At 39.1% G+C, this 18,468-nt stretch overlaps 1 protein-coding gene across 9 annotated transcripts in view; it reads right to left on the bottom strand.

Moving 5' to 3' along the window:
* LOC126473643 (transmembrane GTPase Marf) overlaps window positions 1–18,468 on the bottom strand; it is a 180,187-nt gene that overhangs the window by 125,500 nt on the left and 36,219 nt on the right. For 2 of the 9 annotated variants that reach the window (XM_050100839.1, XM_050100833.1), the window contains exon 2: window positions 96–209. The exons of 5 other annotated variants lie outside the window; for them this stretch is intronic. The gene's annotated coding sequence lies outside the window, so the exon portion shown is untranslated. Of the gene's footprint in view, window positions 1–95; window positions 210–10,548; window positions 10,594–18,103; window positions 18,158–18,468 lie in introns of those variants that run through there. 2 more of the 9 variants (XM_050100842.1, XM_050100840.1) reach the window with 2 other exon arrangements.

Genomic DNA, 18,468 nt, shown 5'->3' with positions numbered 1-18,468 from the left:
GGTCCCAGCTAAGCTGGCTGGGTATATAAGTTCAAAGGTGGGAGGAAGGCAACAGCATGTCACCACCAGCAGGACCGTGCATGGTACAGCTTTACCTTTTTTCCTTTCTTCAAAGGGAGCTGTGACAAAATGCAGTGTTCTTCTTTGGATCTTTTCTGTTTCCTCTATCTCGTGGTATTTGGTGTAGGTCCCAGATATCCAAGTACCAGCTGAAAAAGAGTTTTCTAAGCTACATCCTTTGTGAATGAACAACTTTCTGAGAATTCTTCCAATTAATCTATCTGGCATCTGCCTTTCATGCATGCAGTTTTATGTGGTCACTCCACTTTATTGTTCTGTACACAAATCCCAGATAAGAGGTTTAATGGGTGTTAAATGTTTCCAGTGATTATTTGGCAAATTTGTCATCAAACAAAATGGAACTTATTGTCTACATACGTAATAATGTTAATTTGTTTATGTTCAGTGTCAACTGCCGTTCCCTAAACCCTGAAGTGTCAATCCTCCAAAGGTCTTTTTGCATTCTGCTACAATTTTCTGGCACTGTGACTTTGTATTATACGAAAGCATCATCCAAAAACAGCTTGATGAAGCTTCTGGCATACTCCACAAGATTCTTTGTATACAATGTGAGCAGTAATGGTTCTATAACACTCCATTGCAGCATGTACTAAGTTACTTTCATGTCTGAAGATTTCCCTGTTTCTGTTCTATTAGAAATTTTCCACTGAGTCTCACAAATGTTCTGATAATCCATACATCCGTATTTTGTCGCTTCACACGAACTGAGTTATGGAAATTAGAGGAAACCTTATTCTTAATGGTTAGATGGCAATTTGAATTCTGTTCGTGCGTAATTATAAACCAGTGCCTTAACCATTGCATAACCTAGTCCAATAACACCAACAGACATATAGGGTGAGTGGTAGGTTGAGGTAGAGAGCCCTTGACTGGGACTACCTGTCTGCCGATGCCCATTCATCCAGGGTGGTCAGGTGGCCACTACTTCATTAGGTTCTGACTAGGCACACATGGGGAGGGCTTTGCTAATTATTTTGAGCTCCTATGTTAGTTGCATTAAGGATCCCTATAGAGAAACTGCATCCATGGCGGGAGTCCAACATGCACTCTGTCTGTCAGGGGGCCTCATCCAAAATGTGTAGACGGCAATGCTTATGACTATCTAGGGTGTAGTTTGCAATCAGCATCTAGTTGTGGTTCATGTCGGCACCAGTGAGGCCTGTTGCTCTAGTTTTCAGACCATCCTCAGTTCATAAAGACAGCTGGCCTCACTCACGGGGTGCAAGCAGTGCTGGCAATTTGCAGTGTCCTTCCCAGGACTGGTAGGGGTCTGTTGGCCTGGAGTCTAGCTGATCTAAGCGAACTCAAGTTAATTATCTGATGTTTTTACGAGCCATCCAATTCCACTGTGACAGTTTTAGAATCATTCAAGGAAAGACTTTGCTCAGTAGCATGGAAATACCCAGATCATGCGTTATTAGCTTGAGGCAACTTTAACCTACCAAGTACAGACTGGGACGTCTGTGGATTCATTACAAGTGGTACGTACAGGCAGTCTTGTGAAATATGTTACAACACATTTACCAAAAACTGTCTTGAGAGGTAGTTCGAGAGCTCACATGCAGTGGAAACATTTTAGCTATAAACAGGCCTGATCTCACTGCCAATGTCAGTATTGAGACAGGGATTAGTTATGTCACACAGCAACACCGGTTTCTTAAGTTAATAAAGCCCTCAAGAAGGCTAGGACAATATTTTTGCTAGAAAGAGCAGATATGCAATTGTTAGCATCCCACACAGACAATGCATGGACATCATTTAGTTCCAGTATAATGGACGAAGAGGAATTATTGGCCAAGTTTGAATGGATAGTAAAGCAAAAGTTGGTTGAAATTCATGAGTCTGTACAAAGATTGATGCATGAAGCATACAACAATTAGCACTGGTATATCTTAGCAAAAGATCTTGCTGACAACCCGAGAGAATTCTGATTCTATAAGATTGCTAAGTGGATTGAAGGCTTCTATCCAGTCACTTGCTGAACAGTCTGATGCAGCAATAGAAGCCAGCAAAAGAAAAGCTGAACTTTCTAATTTCGCATTTAACAAATCATTCACACAGAAGGATCATAAAAACATACCGTCATCTGATCATCACACTAACTACCATATGGAGGACATAGTAATAGGCATCCCTTGCTTAGAGAAGCAACTGAAAGAGATGAAAACAACAAGTTGCTAGGTCTGGATGTAATCACAATTTTGTTTTACTGATAGTATTTTATGGCATTGGCCCCTTACTTGGCTTGCATTTATTGCTAATCTGTTGCCTAGCACCGAGTCCAACTGACTGAAAAAAAATGTAGGTGACTCCTGTATATTAGAAAGGCATAAGAATGAATCTGCAAAATTAAAGACCATATTTTTAACTTTGGTTTGTTGCTAAATTTTTGAACATATTTTCAGTCCAATGGTAAAGCTTCTGTCCACAAATCAGGAAGTTGAACCTCAGCCAGCCCTTTTTCCATGAAATACTGCAACACATGGATGCAGGGCAACTGGGAGTTTCCATATTCCTCCATTTCTGGAAAGCATTTGACGTGGTGCCCCACTGCAGACTGTTAAAGGTATGAGCATTCATAATAGATTCCAATATATATGAGTGGCTCAAAGACCTCTTAAGTAAATAGAACCTAGTGTGTTATCCTCAAGGAAAGTGTTCATCAAAAACAAGGGTATCAACAGAAGGCCCACATGGAAGGGTGATAAGATTCACTCTTATTCTTCATATACATGAATGTTCTGATGTACAGTGACAGCAGCCATCTGCAGATGTTTCTTGATTATGATATAGTGTACAGGAACGTGCCATTAATGAGTGACTGTAGGAGTATACAAGATTACTTACACAAAATTTGTAATCTGCTGTAAATGTAAGAAATGTTCAAGAGTGGAATAGCAACTTAATTGTGAAATGCAGAGTAGCCATATACATGCAGATGTAGTTGTAAAAAAAATCTAAGTTCATATAGAGGAATAGGAAAAACAATCCAATAATGTTGGGATACAGCATTGGTAGTGAGCTGCTCAACACAGTCACATTAAATATCTAGGCATAACGTTGCAAAGTGACATTAAATGGAACGATCACGCAAGGATGTAGTAATGAAGATGGATGGTCAAATTTGGTTTTTACTATGAGAATTTTTGGAAAATGTGGTTTATCTGTAAAGGACATCAAGTATAGAGCACTATAGTCTGAACCATGAATGATGGCGGTTCGTGCATGTTGAGGCATGGACGGAGATGGCATTGTTGGCAATTTCAAGTGACAGTTTGGTACGCGCATCATGTGTTTTCCATATATTGTTCAAATTATGTCCCTCCCTTACTTATGCGGAATGTACCACTTATCGCCACCATCAGTGATGAAAATTCACAACAAATGGAAAAAAATTACTAAACAATTCGCTACAATTAGATTTAATGCTCATATTAGCTATGGCATTTAGAGCAGAGTGCTCAGACCACTTCTAAACACTCATTGGCTGTCTAAGAATGCATGATGTCGGTGTGCAGAACAAGCCTAAACTCAACTGCCATTGTTCATGACTCCAACTACAGTGTGAGCCATTCTTGAGTACTGCTAGAGTGTTTGTGATCCCCACCAGGTCAGATTGAAGCAAGATACTGAGAGAGAAGTCATTTGAAACTGACTGCAGAATGACTTTACTGCCACTAACGTATATTTTGTGCATGGACAATGAAGTTAAGAGAAATTAGGGACTGTAAGGAGGCATGTAAACAGTCACATTTTTCTCACTGTATTTGTGAGTGGAACACGAAAGGAAATGAATAGTAGCGGTACTGGGTACAACTGGCCATACACCATATGGCTGTGTACGGAGTATGCCTGCAAGTGTAGATGTGGATGTGATAGGAGTGGGAGTACTCACTGGCATCAACAAAAATATCGTGTCTATTGAGGTTGAAACCGAGTCTGAATGTGGATTTTTCTGGACGCGAGTAACCAGCCTAAGTGAACTCAAGCTGATCACCGGACGTGTTTATTGGCTCCCCAATTCTGCCATAACAGACTTAGAATCACTCGAAGAAAGTTTCCACTCAGTAACACAGATGTAGCCCATTCATACAATATTAAATGAACGGTGACTTTTACCTATCGAATATAGACTGGGACATCTATGGATTCACTGCAGGCAGCACAGACACACAGACTTGGGAAGTAGCTCTGAAAACATTTTCCACAAACTATCTTGAGCAGTTAGCTCAACAATCTATATGCAATGGAAATATTTTAGACCTTGTAGCTACAAACAGGAGCCTGATTTACTGACACAGTCAAAGTAGACAGCAATTGGTGACCACAATGTCATCACAGCAACCATGGCTGTTAAAGTTTAAAAAAATCCACCAAGAAGGCTAGCAGTGTTTTTATCATTCAGCAATGGGGCTTTATTCCAGCACACAATCCCAAGCAGCTATGCAAAACCAAGTGACTCCCTTATATAAGAAGTGTAAAAGAACAGACCCATAAAATTACAGGCCAATATCCTTAACATCAGTTTGTTGCAGAATTCTTGAGCATGTTCTAAGCTCAAACATAATAAATTTTCTTGAGATAGAAAAACATCTCTCCACATCATCAATGGATTTGGAAAGCGTCACTTCTGAAAAACTCTGCTTGCCCTTTTCTTGCACCATATCCTGTGAACCATGGTTGATGGGCAACAGGCAGATTCCTTAGTCCTTAAGTTCCAGAAAGTGTTTGACACTGCTGCCACTGTAGACTGATAAAGGTCAGAGCATGCAAAATAGTTTCTGAGATACACAAGTGACTCAAGTCTTTGTATGTTGTCCTGGACGGCGTGTGATTATCAGAGGCAACGGTATCTTCAGGAATGCCTCAGGAAAGTGTAATAGGACCACTCTTGTTCTCTACACACATAAATGATACACAATTTCTACTAGGTGTAATGAATGGCAGCTTGCTCTAAATGTAGAAAAATTTAAGTTAGTGCAGATGAGTAAGGAAAAACAATCTGTAATGTTCAAATACAGTATAAGTGGTGTACTGCTTGACACAGTAACATCAATTAAATATGTAAGCATAATGTTGCAAATCAATATGAAATGGAATGAGCACATAAGGTTAGTAGCAATAACAGTAGTAGCATTAGTACTAATAGGGAAGGTGAATTGTCAACTTCAGTTTTTTTGGGAGAGTTCTAGGAAAGCCTAATTTGTCTGTAAAGGAGACCTCGTACAGAACCCTAGTGCAACCTATTCTTGAGTACAGCTTGAGTATTTGGGATCCTCGCCAGGTCAGATTGAAGGAAGATGTCAAATCAATTCAGAGGAGTACTGCTAGATTTGTTTCCAGTAGGTTTGATCAATATGAGAGTTTTACAGAGATACTTCAAGAACTCAAATGGGAATCCCTGGATGCAAGACAATGTTCTTTTCACGAAATACTATTGAGAAAAATTAGAGAACCAACATTGCTGCCAATCGCAGTATGATTCTACTGATGCCAATGTACATTTTATGTAAGAACTGTGAAGACAAGATAATAGAAATTAACAATATACACCGTCTTTTTCCCTCACTCCATTTACTAGTGGGACAGGAAATGGAGTGACTAGTAGTGGTACAGAGCATTCTATGGTGGCTTGCAGAGTAGTTGCAGATGAAGCAGACATGTGAGAGACAAACAAAGTGACAGGATAATTATTACAGGAAAGCAGCAATTGAATGATGAAATTTGTGAGGCCATGATGTAGAGCAACAGTGTTGAGTACCAATACACCCTTATGGATAACATAGGTGCCTTTTCTTGTAAGAGTGTGTTAGCATAACTGTTCTAGTCCTGAACTTTCTGACCAATTAATGAAAAATACTTTTCAGTCCAATCTTTCTAACTACTACTACTTTTATTTTTCTCACACAATTCACTGACTTTTTTTAATAAGACTTATTGACTTTCACCCAGTAAGTAATAGATCCCTGAAAAATTAGTGGCCTTCAAGGTGTTAACACTACTTCCATCATCATATCCAATTAAACCTTTACCATTACTTTCTACATTCTTCAAAATTAATAAGTTCTTTAGAACATAATCTGCTTCATGTTATCTTTATTTAATTCTATTTGTATGCATTTTTAATGAAAAACTGTGTTAAGTAGGAGTGGTTAATAAAGTATATTTACTCTGAAGGATTGACATTATGTTGTTCATTTTTACATCTACACCTTAGACTCTGCGAAACACTGAAGTGCATGGCAGAGGGTATATCCCACTCTACAAGTTGTTATAGTTTCTTCCCGTTCCATTCAGTATGGAGCACAGTTGATATGACTAAATGCCTCTATGCATGCTGCAGTTAGTCTGATCACTTGACCAATACTCTAAGATGGCTCCCATGAGTGATTTGTAAGCAGGCTCCCATGAGTGATTTGTAAGCAATCTCCTTTGTAGACTGGTTGCATTTCCCTAGTATTATATCAATAAGCCAGAGTCTGTTACCTGTTTTATCCATGACTGGGCCTATGTGATCATTCCATTTCATGTCCTTAGTAGGCGTTGTACGAAGATATTTGTACGAGTTTACAGAGTCTAACTGTGACTCAAAGGACACTATTATTTTTTTTGTGAAGTGCACAATTTTACGTTTTTGACAATTTAAATCGAGCTAATTTAAATCAATCTGCCAATAATTGCACCACTTTGAAATCTTATCAAGATCTGCCTGACTATATGTGCAGCTTCATTCTGACAGTATTTTGTTGCAGATAACAGCATCATCTACGAAATGTCTGAGGTTATTATTAATATTGCCTACAAATCATTAATACAACATACAACATGAACAGCAAGAGTCCCAACACGTTTCCCTGGGGTACTCTCGAATTTACTTCTACATCTGACAATGACTCTCCAGCCAAGATAATATGCAACATCTGCCCTACCAAGAAATCCTCAATCCAGTCACATATTTTGTCTGATACCCCATTTGACCACAATTTTGATAAAAAGCACAGGTGTGGTACTGAGACAAATGCTTTTCAGAAATCACGAAATACTCCATCTACCCGACTTCCTTGATCCATAGCTTTCAGGATGTCATGTGAGAAAAGTGCGAGTTGGGTTTGTGGGACAAAAAACAACCAACGGGTTGTGACCTGATTTCGTACATAATCTCTGTGCAGCAGACAATGTAAATCACCTGATGTTTACTGCTCCACTTGGATTACAAAGAACAAATTAACAGAATAACAGATTAATGTGTTGTTGCTAACTGTAATGAAATCTATTCTTTGTGTAAATACAGGCCATGAGTAATGGTATTTACTCATATGTATTGGCATGCTGATGTAATTTAAATAATATGATTCATGTTCTTAGTTCTGCAGCATAGACAGTTGAAAATGGACTCAAAGTATGAACCATTTACATTACTATCAAAGTACAAAATATAAAGTTGTAGCTGAAGTGCAAGGATGGTCTTATTTAAACCAATTAAAATTATGCCAACACACTCCCCACTAATTTTTATGCACATTCAAGCGAAGAGAAATGTTGCGCAAGCCATCTTTCAGCTCAGTGTTTACAACAGGAGATGAAAATGGTAATACCGAAATTCATACAACTGACTCAATACTGTGGCGGGTTAGAACAGAGAAGAAATGTTCCCACAAATAAAATACGAAAGAATGTGGCTCATATTTTACCACACTATGATGTTGCCACACACTCTGAGGATTGTCATCAGCATTTCAAAATAAGTTAAGCCAACTGCTATACTTCAATAAACTGAATTTAAATTGTTGGTCAATTACGCTACCTGTCTAGTAACTTTCCACTCTGTCTTCAACAATTAATTACATTCATTCTCACCGCAGCAGGGTCTGTAATTGAATCATTGCACTCAAAGCAGTAAGAAATAGGAAAATCTAAACTTATTATGTACTTCTCCTTCCACATTGTTGCTGGATGGGACTTTTAGAGTACGTATGATCATGAGGTGTCTCATAATTATACCACAAAATAAGAAAAAAATATATATTCAACATACATTTGGTACCCAGACATTACATTTTGTAGCTGCTGTCCTGTGCAGTCACAGATAGGTGAAACTGTTAATAGAAGTCACCAAAAATACGAAAATAAATAGCATAAATAAACAGAAGTTTAAGCAATAAAATGTGGCAGCATTCAAAGTGCACTGAACAGCAACAATCTGTAACACCTCACTGTACTGCAAACACCTTCAAGCATAAATATCACATAACAATGCTCATGCAGTGCTTAAATTTACTTTATAAGTGTTCTGTGAACAACCATTTGAAGTATCCAGATTTTTCTAAACTTCTATAATCACTTTCTTCCCAAACTCAACACCAAGAAGTTCCAACAAACAAAAACTTTATCGTACCATTGTTATAAAAATTGCTGGTGGTAATTATTTTTCTACATTCACTATAGCCCATTACATTTCTCTTTGAATTCACTTATTACTTTTGTATCAAATGACAATGTCTTTTTACATGGTTGGATACATTTTATTCATCATGTCATTTTCTGTACGTTACCAGTAATGTTTTCGTAGACAATGGTTTCAAAACCAATCTAATCTAGTCTACCACCACTTATTTTTCCCAGCAGTCACTTTAACACAAGGCTTGAGGATTTTTTTCTGATTAATTTTGATATATTGCTGAAATTTCATGAGACTTGTTCCCTTATTTTTTAATTTATTCTTTCTACATGCTAATATATTCATAAAATAATACTTATTACACTTCTTTGTCAGTAATAATTTCTAAACTTCATACTCAATACACAATTTGTTCTTTCTTTTAATGCTGTCTCATAAGTATTTCTCCTCTCATACTCGGTGTCTCCAAATACATAAAATACAAATTTTTGTAATGAAAGAACTGATTGTTGAAAGACCTGTTTTCCTTCCCTCACTTCTTCATAAAGAAAAATTAAATAAAATGCTACAAAATTACATTTACAGCTTTCCTAACCACTAAAACTTAGCATGCTACCAGAAAAAACTGGTTTTGTTTAACAAATAGGTCTACCATAATTATTAGCAAACAATTATAACCACTTTCACTCTTGAATAAAAATCTCTCGGTATACATGCCGCGTCAATTCAGGATAAAACTCCAAGCTTTCGACCACTACCTCCATGGTCGTCGTCAGGGCTAAAACTGACTGTCTTAAACTAGCGAGGATCCCACTTTTATATGCAAAGGACGGCTTCTGATTGGCTGGAATACATCATAGCAACAGCGATATGGCGCATAGTGAAGTGGTGCCCTCTACTTCCATAAATGTGGTTTCTATCCCACGTTGCTTGCAGCGCCATCCCTTGAATCAGGAGGTAAAGTGCGGGAAGTTTTCCTCTGCGATTTTTCTTTATCCAATGCACTCTTCCAGGTGCTGCTAAGTGCATAGCAGTTGTCTCTGTCAAACGTACTATTGCTAAGTCTAATTTCGACTGCTTCCCGGATCACAGAGTCCCAGTAATACGATGGGTGGGCTATTGCTATGACGTATTCCAGCCAATCAGAAGCCGTCCTTTGCATATAAAAGTGGGAGCCTCGCTAGTTTACGACAGTCAGTTTTAGCCCTGACAATGACCATGGAGGTAGTGGTTGAAAGCTTGCAGTTTTATCCTGAATTGACACAGCATGTATACCGAGAGATTTTTATTCCAGAAATATGTCGCGTAAGACTTCGTAGCCATACTTTTCACTCTTGTTTCGAACACTGCCACCTGTGAGTGCATACATACATATGATTTTCTTTGCACCTATCTTTTGCCTACAATGGATATCTACTCTTAATCTTCACGTACACATTGAAACACGTTTGTACATACTTTACCGATTTCTCAACAGCAATTTTCATTCTTGTGTTGTTAGCATCCCTTTTCTTTTAAACTATCTTACTTTTTATTAGTGCTCAATAACATAATCCCAAACTCGATTTTAGACATGCAGATTATTATTACATTAATTTCAGTTTTTTGACATGCCACTGTGTACAAGAGATAATAGGGGCAGTTTAGTGCCATTAAATAACAATTAAATGGCTCTGAGCACTATGGGAAATAACAATTAAATAATAATAATAAAATTATGTAGAAGCATAAGTGCTGTTAAGCAAATGTGTCACAATCATGTAAGCCACTATTGCTTAATGAGTACTAAAGGAAAAGGAAAGATGGGCAGGCTACAAGTTTTAGTTGAAAGTATCAAAAACACAACAGGACGCACACTTGCGGGTAAAGTATCAAGCTTATCACTTGGATATAAATTTCATACTGCATGCATGCTCTCTTAAATCAGTGACACTTTGTTCCCAGGCACAGCTACTATGTTGCAAAAAAAGAAAAAAAATAATGGTGAGTGCTAAGAACCTGATATTCCTAACTAATAACCAAAAAAACACATAAGAACGTAAGCCAAAGTCATTATAATGATTCAGAACCTGCTCATTTCGTGGCATCTTCACAACACATATGCATGAAGTGCTCTGAAAGATAAAAATTAAAAACTTTTTTTAAAATGTCTCAGTAGTGTTAGTAATGTTTTATAGAGACATTTGTCTTCTTAAAATATTAAAATTTTCCCGGAAAAAATAATAGGCTGAACTGTTACCTGTACTAAAAATATCAATTACACATACAAGCTTACAACACATAACATTTGCACGCATAGAATGATTTATGAATGAAGATCTTTGTATCAATTACAACTCACATAACCAGTGAACCACTTATCCATTTTTTTCCAAATCTAGTTTAATGTTTTATGAGTTTATGACTATCTATAGGAGTTTGCTAAGCAGATAGGTCTATAAATCCAAGCTCTTGTTGTATTTTCTTTATGCAATGAATAACACAAGGTAATTACAACACTAAAATTTTTGATCCAGCATTTCAATTCTTGAACTACAACTAAAGATCCTGTTTTCCTTTTTATTTTTAATTTTTACTCTACCTTGAAATATCTCCCCCCCCCCCCCCCCCCCCACTCAGTTTTTCTAGTTGCCCAGTTTCTGTGCAAAATAGCATAGGCATCAAAAGTTTCACATTTAGAAAGTTACATAACAGTTTTGAACTGTGCTATAATTTTAACAGTCAATACACGGATCTCTAGGACAGACTGCCCCAGGAATACGCCACAAAGAGCAGTTACCTATGTGGAGGGCTGTCCAATTACACAAGCATATCTTACTGTACATAATCTGCACTCCAAGTCTAGTTGAGTCTCATGGTTATACATCTTGCACTTTCATGTGGAAAGAGAAGAATGGATAAGTTCCAAAGGAAGTCTACTTTTGTTCTGACATTTCGAGAAGGGTATTTTGTGTTCTCGTCCCAATAAACTAATGACTCTGCCACAGTAGGCAACTTGCACACATCAACAACACCAATTCCTGCAACCACATCTGAGAGTGTCAGTAAAATACCTGACAAACTAATAGCTGTCACCATGGCCTTGCTACACAGGTATGGAGGCATGGCTGAAAGCAATGGGGAATTATACCGAAGTGCCAAAGACACTGGTACAAGCATGCATATTCAAATACAGAGATATGTAAACAGGCAGAATACGGCACAGCCGTTGGCAATGCCTATATAAGACAAGTGTCTCGCACAGTTGTTAGATCAGTTACTGCTGCTACAATGACAGGTTATCAAGATTTAAGTGAGTTTGAACGTGGTGTTATAGCTGGCACACGAGCGATGGGACACAGGTAGCGATGAAGTGGGCATTCTCCCGTACAACCATTTCACGAGCGTACAGTGAATATCAGGAATCCGAAAAAACATCAAATCTCCGACTTCACCGCGACTGGAAAAATATCCAGCAACAACGGGAATGACAACAACTGAAGAGAACCATTCAACTCGACAGAAATGCAACCCTTTCACAAATTGCTGTAGATTTCAGTGCTGGGCCATCAACAAGTGTCAGTGTGCAAGCCATTCAAAAAACATCATCAATATGGGCTTTTGGAGCCGAAGGCCCACTCGTGTTCCTTCGATGACTGCACAACACAAAGCTTTACACCTCGCCTAGGCCCGTAAACACTGACATTGGACTGTTGATGACTGGAAACAAGTTGCCTGATTGGATGAGTCTCATTTCAAGTTGTATTGAGCAGATGGACATGTATGGGTATGGACACAATCTCATGAATCCATGGACCCTGTATGTCAATAGGGGATTGTTCAAGCTGGTAGAGGCTCTGAAATGGTGTGGGGTGTGTGCAGCTGGAGTGATATGGGACCCCTGATATGTATACATACGACTGACAGGAGACACACATGTAAACATCCTGTCTGATCACCTGCATCCATTCATGTCAGTTGTGCATTCTGACAGACTTGGGTAACTCCAACAGGACTATGCGACACCTCACACATCCAGAATTGCTACAAAGTGGCTCCAGGAACACTCTTTTGAGTTTAAACACTCCCCAGACATGACATTACTGAGCACATCTGGGACACCTTGCAAAGTGCTGTTCAGAAGAGAACTCCACCCCCTCGTACTCTTACGGATTTACGGACAGCCCTGCAGGATTCAGGGCGTCAATTCCCTCCAGCACTACTACAGACATTGGTCATATCCATGCTACGTCTTGTTGCGGCACTTCTGCGTGCTCACGGGGGCGCTAAATGATATTAGGCAGGGACACCAGTTTCTTTGGCTCTTCAGTGTAGATTATGACGACGACAATGTTGTTGTTGTTGTTGTTGTTGTTGGTGGTGGTGGTGGTGGTGGTGGTGGTGGTGGCGGTGGAGCACTCAGTAGAATCGTCATAAATACCCTTGAAAAGTACCAGCATGCCACTCTCGTGGTGGTGGTGGTGGTGGTGGTGGTGGTGGTGGTGGTGCAAGGGGGGAGGGGGGGTTGTGGAAGGGGGGGGGGGGGGGGAGACACCACAAAGACTGTCTCCAGTGGCAGAGTTACTTAAAACACATTAAAGTCCATGTATCAATGATAAAAAAGCTGCTGACATGATACACTAAACTATGACAGTGAAAATCGTGTATAAAAAGGCTTAACTTCTTGGGCTATCCATTCAGAGCACACTAATCTCATGACCCTGGCACTTTAGAGATGAGACCTGACAGTTCACAAAATTTCAAAATTCATGTTACACTGGTGTCGGCATCAGCGAGGGTGGTGAGCAGATCTCCAGCCAAACTGAGGGTTTCCCTTATGTCAGTTTAGTGAGCAGCTCTCCAGCCAAACTGAGGGTTTCCCTTATGTCAGTTTACAAACACATATAGCCAAAACATGCTGAACAGGACACGCTACCCACCACAAACTTCAAAGACTGTTGGAGCCTCCCACAGAGGAAGGAACCGAGTGTTAATGGGCAGTTTCAAATGTGCAATATGGTGAGCTACCCTTCTTTCCATCGACTTGATTGACATGAAGTCCACCATGCCTGCACAGTCAATTTGAGCTGCTTTCCCACACAATTCTTCAGTCAGACAATGAGATAGTGACATGCAAGGGGACAGCACTTCCAACATGCAATACCATCCCTACAAGCTTCTTTGTTTGCTTTGTCAGATGTGTCATGTCCCTGTATTTCAACATGTCCAGGTGACCAGCAAAAGACCGTTTCTTTACCTCAGTGTTGCATCTGCTGCAAGCTATCATGGATGATCTGAATCAACTGGTCTACAGGATAGAGTTGATGGACTGCTTGTAGTCTATTGAGTAAGTCAGGATGGACAAGAAACTTTTTACTGTAAAGCTGCTGAATCTACTTGAGTGCCATCTTAATATCATGTAATTCCGCATCATAATCTGCAAGTTGTTCTGAAAAGTGTAGCCTAGTTGGAAAGCTTTATCAGACAAAACAGCTGAACAAGCAAGTGCATTCGCTTGGTGGGATCCATCCATGTACAGATAAAACTGTGGTACATACATTAAGTTGGTGGGCTCCTGTCCATAAAACCAAATCTGACAAACAAGAAAGGAGATTGCCTTTGGGTCCATGGCACAGATGACAGACCATAGCATAATGAATCTGATTTCGCCATGAAGAAGAGTCTCTGGCTATGACCCGATCTGTTTATAATTCCTAAATGGAGAATTGATGATTGTAGATCTCCTTATCAAATAAGAAGAAGTAGAGCCTTCTCATCTCCAGAGTTCTATCATGTGCCTAGAACTCAGAAGTTTGTCCAGATGACAAAGAAATGGTAAAAAAGTGTTCAGCTTAAACCTGAGCCACATCTCTATGTGTGTCCACCAAACTCCCATTTCTCATGGAAAGGCCCTTGCCTAAAATCATCCTTACTGATTCCCAAAATTGTGTGGCGAAGGTGGACCAATTAATGAAGTCGCCAATAACTTCCAGGAGTTCCTCTACCATTCTTTTATTATTTGCCTTGCTTGTGTCCTTGTTGTCCTGAATGCGTGAAGATTTCTAGCTGCTGGATGGTATTTGAATTTCCACAAAGGTGTGTGCCTGGATCTGTTTGTTGAGTGACATTTTCTTTCCACTCAAGAACAGGCTGATGTCTAAGATGGTTGCTCGCCTGGGGAATGGAATTGAAGGCAGCTCAGTGGATTACACTGGTGATATAATTCAGCATTTCCTGGGCACAATTCTGTTGTTTGAAGATGGCCTGCTAACTGTATAGTATCCACTTTGTCCTTTGGAGCATCCATCTTCGTGGTCTCCTGTGAATTACCACCCTAGTCACCAGGTGGATCCACACCAGAAAGTGGTAACTGGAATGCAAATCTGGCCATTTCCCACTGAACAGAGTCTGCAAGAATTGGAGAGCAAAAACCTTTAGAATCACAAAAGACGATCCTGCAGATGTAGAAAAGTGTGTCATCTGACCAAAATTCAAAAGGCAGATACTCTCTGAATATATGACATGCTCAATAATTCAACCCCTGGGGCATGTGGTAGCCAGGCCCCACATTAGAACCAAATTCCCCCCCCCCCCCCCCTGAGAAATAATGGGCAGGGGAGTGCCAAGAAAAGCTCTGTCAGTAACTCTGCACCCAGCAAATTGTGGGGTTGAAGGTATTAAGTACGCATTGTTATCTTACCAGGCATGAGAATGTCCATTGCAAATGGGGAACTATAGTAATTGTATTACCGACCGACCTGCAACTATACCACATGGTAAGATGGTGGTGTCATCTGCATCTATAAAATATTTTAAAGGTGAACTACTTCAACATTTAGATCTCACAGTTTGGGGGTGGGGGGTGGGGGTGGGGGCAGAAAGTTACTCAGCAGGATAACATTCTACGGACTGGAGCAAGAAATGATAATTTAATTGTCATGATGAGACATTAATGAAGTAGTAGCAAAAAGAAGTGAAGGAAAAATTGCAAAATAGCACACAGTGGGGGAAAGGAATGTGGCCTGGTAGGATTTTGTACTAAGCACCATTTAATCACTGAAAGAGACCTGTAGGCAATTAAAGGTTTTTGATAGGTTATTTAATGGTGTAAATTATGACCATAATTTGTAAGTATGAAATGCAGAATAATGCTGAAGAAATTTCAAAAAAGGAAGGAAATTAAGGAGATGGAACCCGACTGGCAATCACTAGATGGTTTAAAGAGAGCATTAGGCAATGCCCAACAGAAATACGGGAAAGAACTACAAATAGAAAATGAACGGGTAGCTCTGAAGGATGATGTAGTGAAGGCAGCAGGGGAATGATACAAAAAGACAACCACAGCAGAAATATTTGGATAACACAAAAGATACGAAATCCCATTGATGAAAGGATAAATTATAAAAATGGAGTAAATGAGTAAGGCAAAAGATTACTGAGACCTCTAAGAAGTGAAGAATGGAAAAAACTGTAATAGCTAGAAGACAAATGCAAATCTTTCAAAGCATGCATAACTGTGGACAAGACAGACCTCACGTGAAGGAAAATTCAGAAAACCTTTGAGAACAGGGAAACAGCTGTATAAAAATCAACCACTCAGAAGCAAAGACAATAATAAGCAATCATTATGGACCATTCCTTTGAGAAATGTCACAGTGATAGTTTCCTAACTTTATGTTGTGAGTATACACAATTCAGAAAATTGTACGCGAACATGATTAGCTTTGCAATAGAAGATAATATTCTGTAATTATTATTCATGGAGAACTGACCACATTCACATATCTTACATCTTAACCAACAACTGCTACAGTAAAACATTCCGAGAACTGCACTTTCAATTAGACATTTCCACATAAATATCCTTTAAGGTCACGAAACCTTACACATGAAGGCTTCTTGTTAAGAGGCTTCCACAAGCCACAGGAGTCCGGAGCTTGGATACTGTCACTGACCTTGAAATTTCATCATCATCATATATCAAGTACAACAATGAAACTCAATGTGTCCAAATTGTCTTGCCTTGTCTGATGGCTATTCTCTCATAGGAAACACATAAAAAACTTTTCACAATCATATCTACATAGTAAAATTTATTGTGTAATTATATACCACTGACTTAACTGAAATGTTTTTTGATGGCAAAAAATTTAACTATTTTGGTTATAGCTGTTTTCATTTTTCAGACTCTAATCTTTCTGTGTTTGCCTTGTCTGGGAACACTCAATTATTTATTGCACAAGAACCAAAAATTGTACAGATATCATATATAGGCCTTATGTCGTTTTGAAGAGACACCCTGAAAGTCCCCCCCCCCCCCCCCCTCCTCCTCCATGTATCCATGTATACCGCCACAGCGTATTTTCATAATTTGCCAATAGTCAGTGCTAGTTGCAAACATGGCGAGTTCAGGTGCAGAGCGAGCTTACTGTGTGTTGGAGTTCGACAAAAACACCAGATCTCACTCCGTGTGAGTTTTTTCTGTGGGGACACAGTAAAGGTCTGGTGTGTGTACCACATCTACCATGTTACGTAGCAGAGTTCTGGGAGAGAATACAGGAAGGGACTGCCACAGTCGACGATGCCATAATGGGACAGGTATGGCAAGAATTCGATTACCATATTGACGTCTGCTGTGTCACTCCTGATTCACATATCAAATGTTTGTGAAAAAAACTTTCAGAGTTTCTCTTCAAAATGCAATGACATCTGTCCAGTGTTTAGTTCTTGTGCAATAAATAATTGAAAGTGTTCCCAGACTTTATGTACACCCTGTATATTCAAAGTGAAAACATTTCATGTCCTTTTGTAAGAGCACTGAACCGATCCTGGATTGTAACAACGTACACCCAAAGCACGGGTGTACACAAAAGAGGGTACAAAAACTGACTGGGGGTGGGAAGAAAGAAGAAGAAGATACAGAAAGAAAGAAAGGACATTACAGAATTAACTACGACAGGTGTTAATATCATTTTCTTGGCTACATGAAGAACCCTTTCCCTCAACCCACAACTGTAAATGCACCCTGTTGTCACAGTGTCATTTTGTTGAAGTAAAAACATAAAGACCACTACTACTGACCAGACATTTATCATTAACATAGTTTATATGTTAACAGTACACTTGGTTCACACATTTGCCACCTACACAGCTCAATCATGTTCAATGATGGAGTATTTGCTGCTACTTTGCTTTGATAATGTGATGTCTCTAATGTCAGCAAGTGCGTTCTGATGCAAATATGCATTCGTTTCTGCCAACTGAGGGCTGGAGCAAGAAGTGGCAGTGGAGGATGTAATAAAAAAAAAAAAAAGAGGTGGAAGGGATACGTAATTTACTGCCAATCCAGCCATTCTTTAGCTGCTACCAAGTTTCATTTGTGCTGTATAAATTAAACAGAACTCAAGAATAAGCCTTCTGCGACATTAACATAATGCAGGAGTTGTTGACCAACATGTCTATAGACAGCTTTGCTCTGTTCATCTAAGTTAAATCCTCATGCAAACAAAAGTGTGCTCTACCACTGGGTTGCACTGCACAAGCTCCTGGTATTAGGTATTTTGTTGTCATTCTACTGCGAATAAAAATATGACACATTGTACAACATTGAAAGTCTTAAGTTCCTTTCCTTATCACAGTGCTAACCTTTAAACCCATGTATGAGTAGTTCTTGCACGAAATCTCACTGGATAGTCCGTTCCCAGTGCCTGCTGGTTGTACCTATAAGGACCAATGTATATTAGCTGCCATAAACAATAAGATTTTCTTTGTTCCACTTTCAAAATTTTTAGGAAGTTTATACAATTTAGAATTTATTTACTAAACTGATAGGTTTAATTTGATGCAAAATTTTTCATTAGTATATGGTAGTTAATACAAGTAATACTTTTCAATAATTTCTCCTTCTCCCTAACCTATTTACAAAATTTACTAATCATTGTAGAAAAAATTGCAGAAAGGTAATTTTGCAGGGAGACGTGCGTGTGTGCGTGTGTAATCTACCTTACTTT

This window comes from Schistocerca serialis, chromosome 4, assembly GCF_023864345.2.
Source record: "Schistocerca serialis cubense isolate TAMUIC-IGC-003099 chromosome 4, iqSchSeri2.2, whole genome shotgun sequence".
In the NCBI taxonomy this organism is placed as follows: domain Eukaryota; kingdom Metazoa; phylum Arthropoda; class Insecta; order Orthoptera; family Acrididae; genus Schistocerca; species Schistocerca serialis.
Note: the sequence above shows the minus strand (reverse complement) of the source record. Positions and strands in the feature narration are given on the sequence as shown.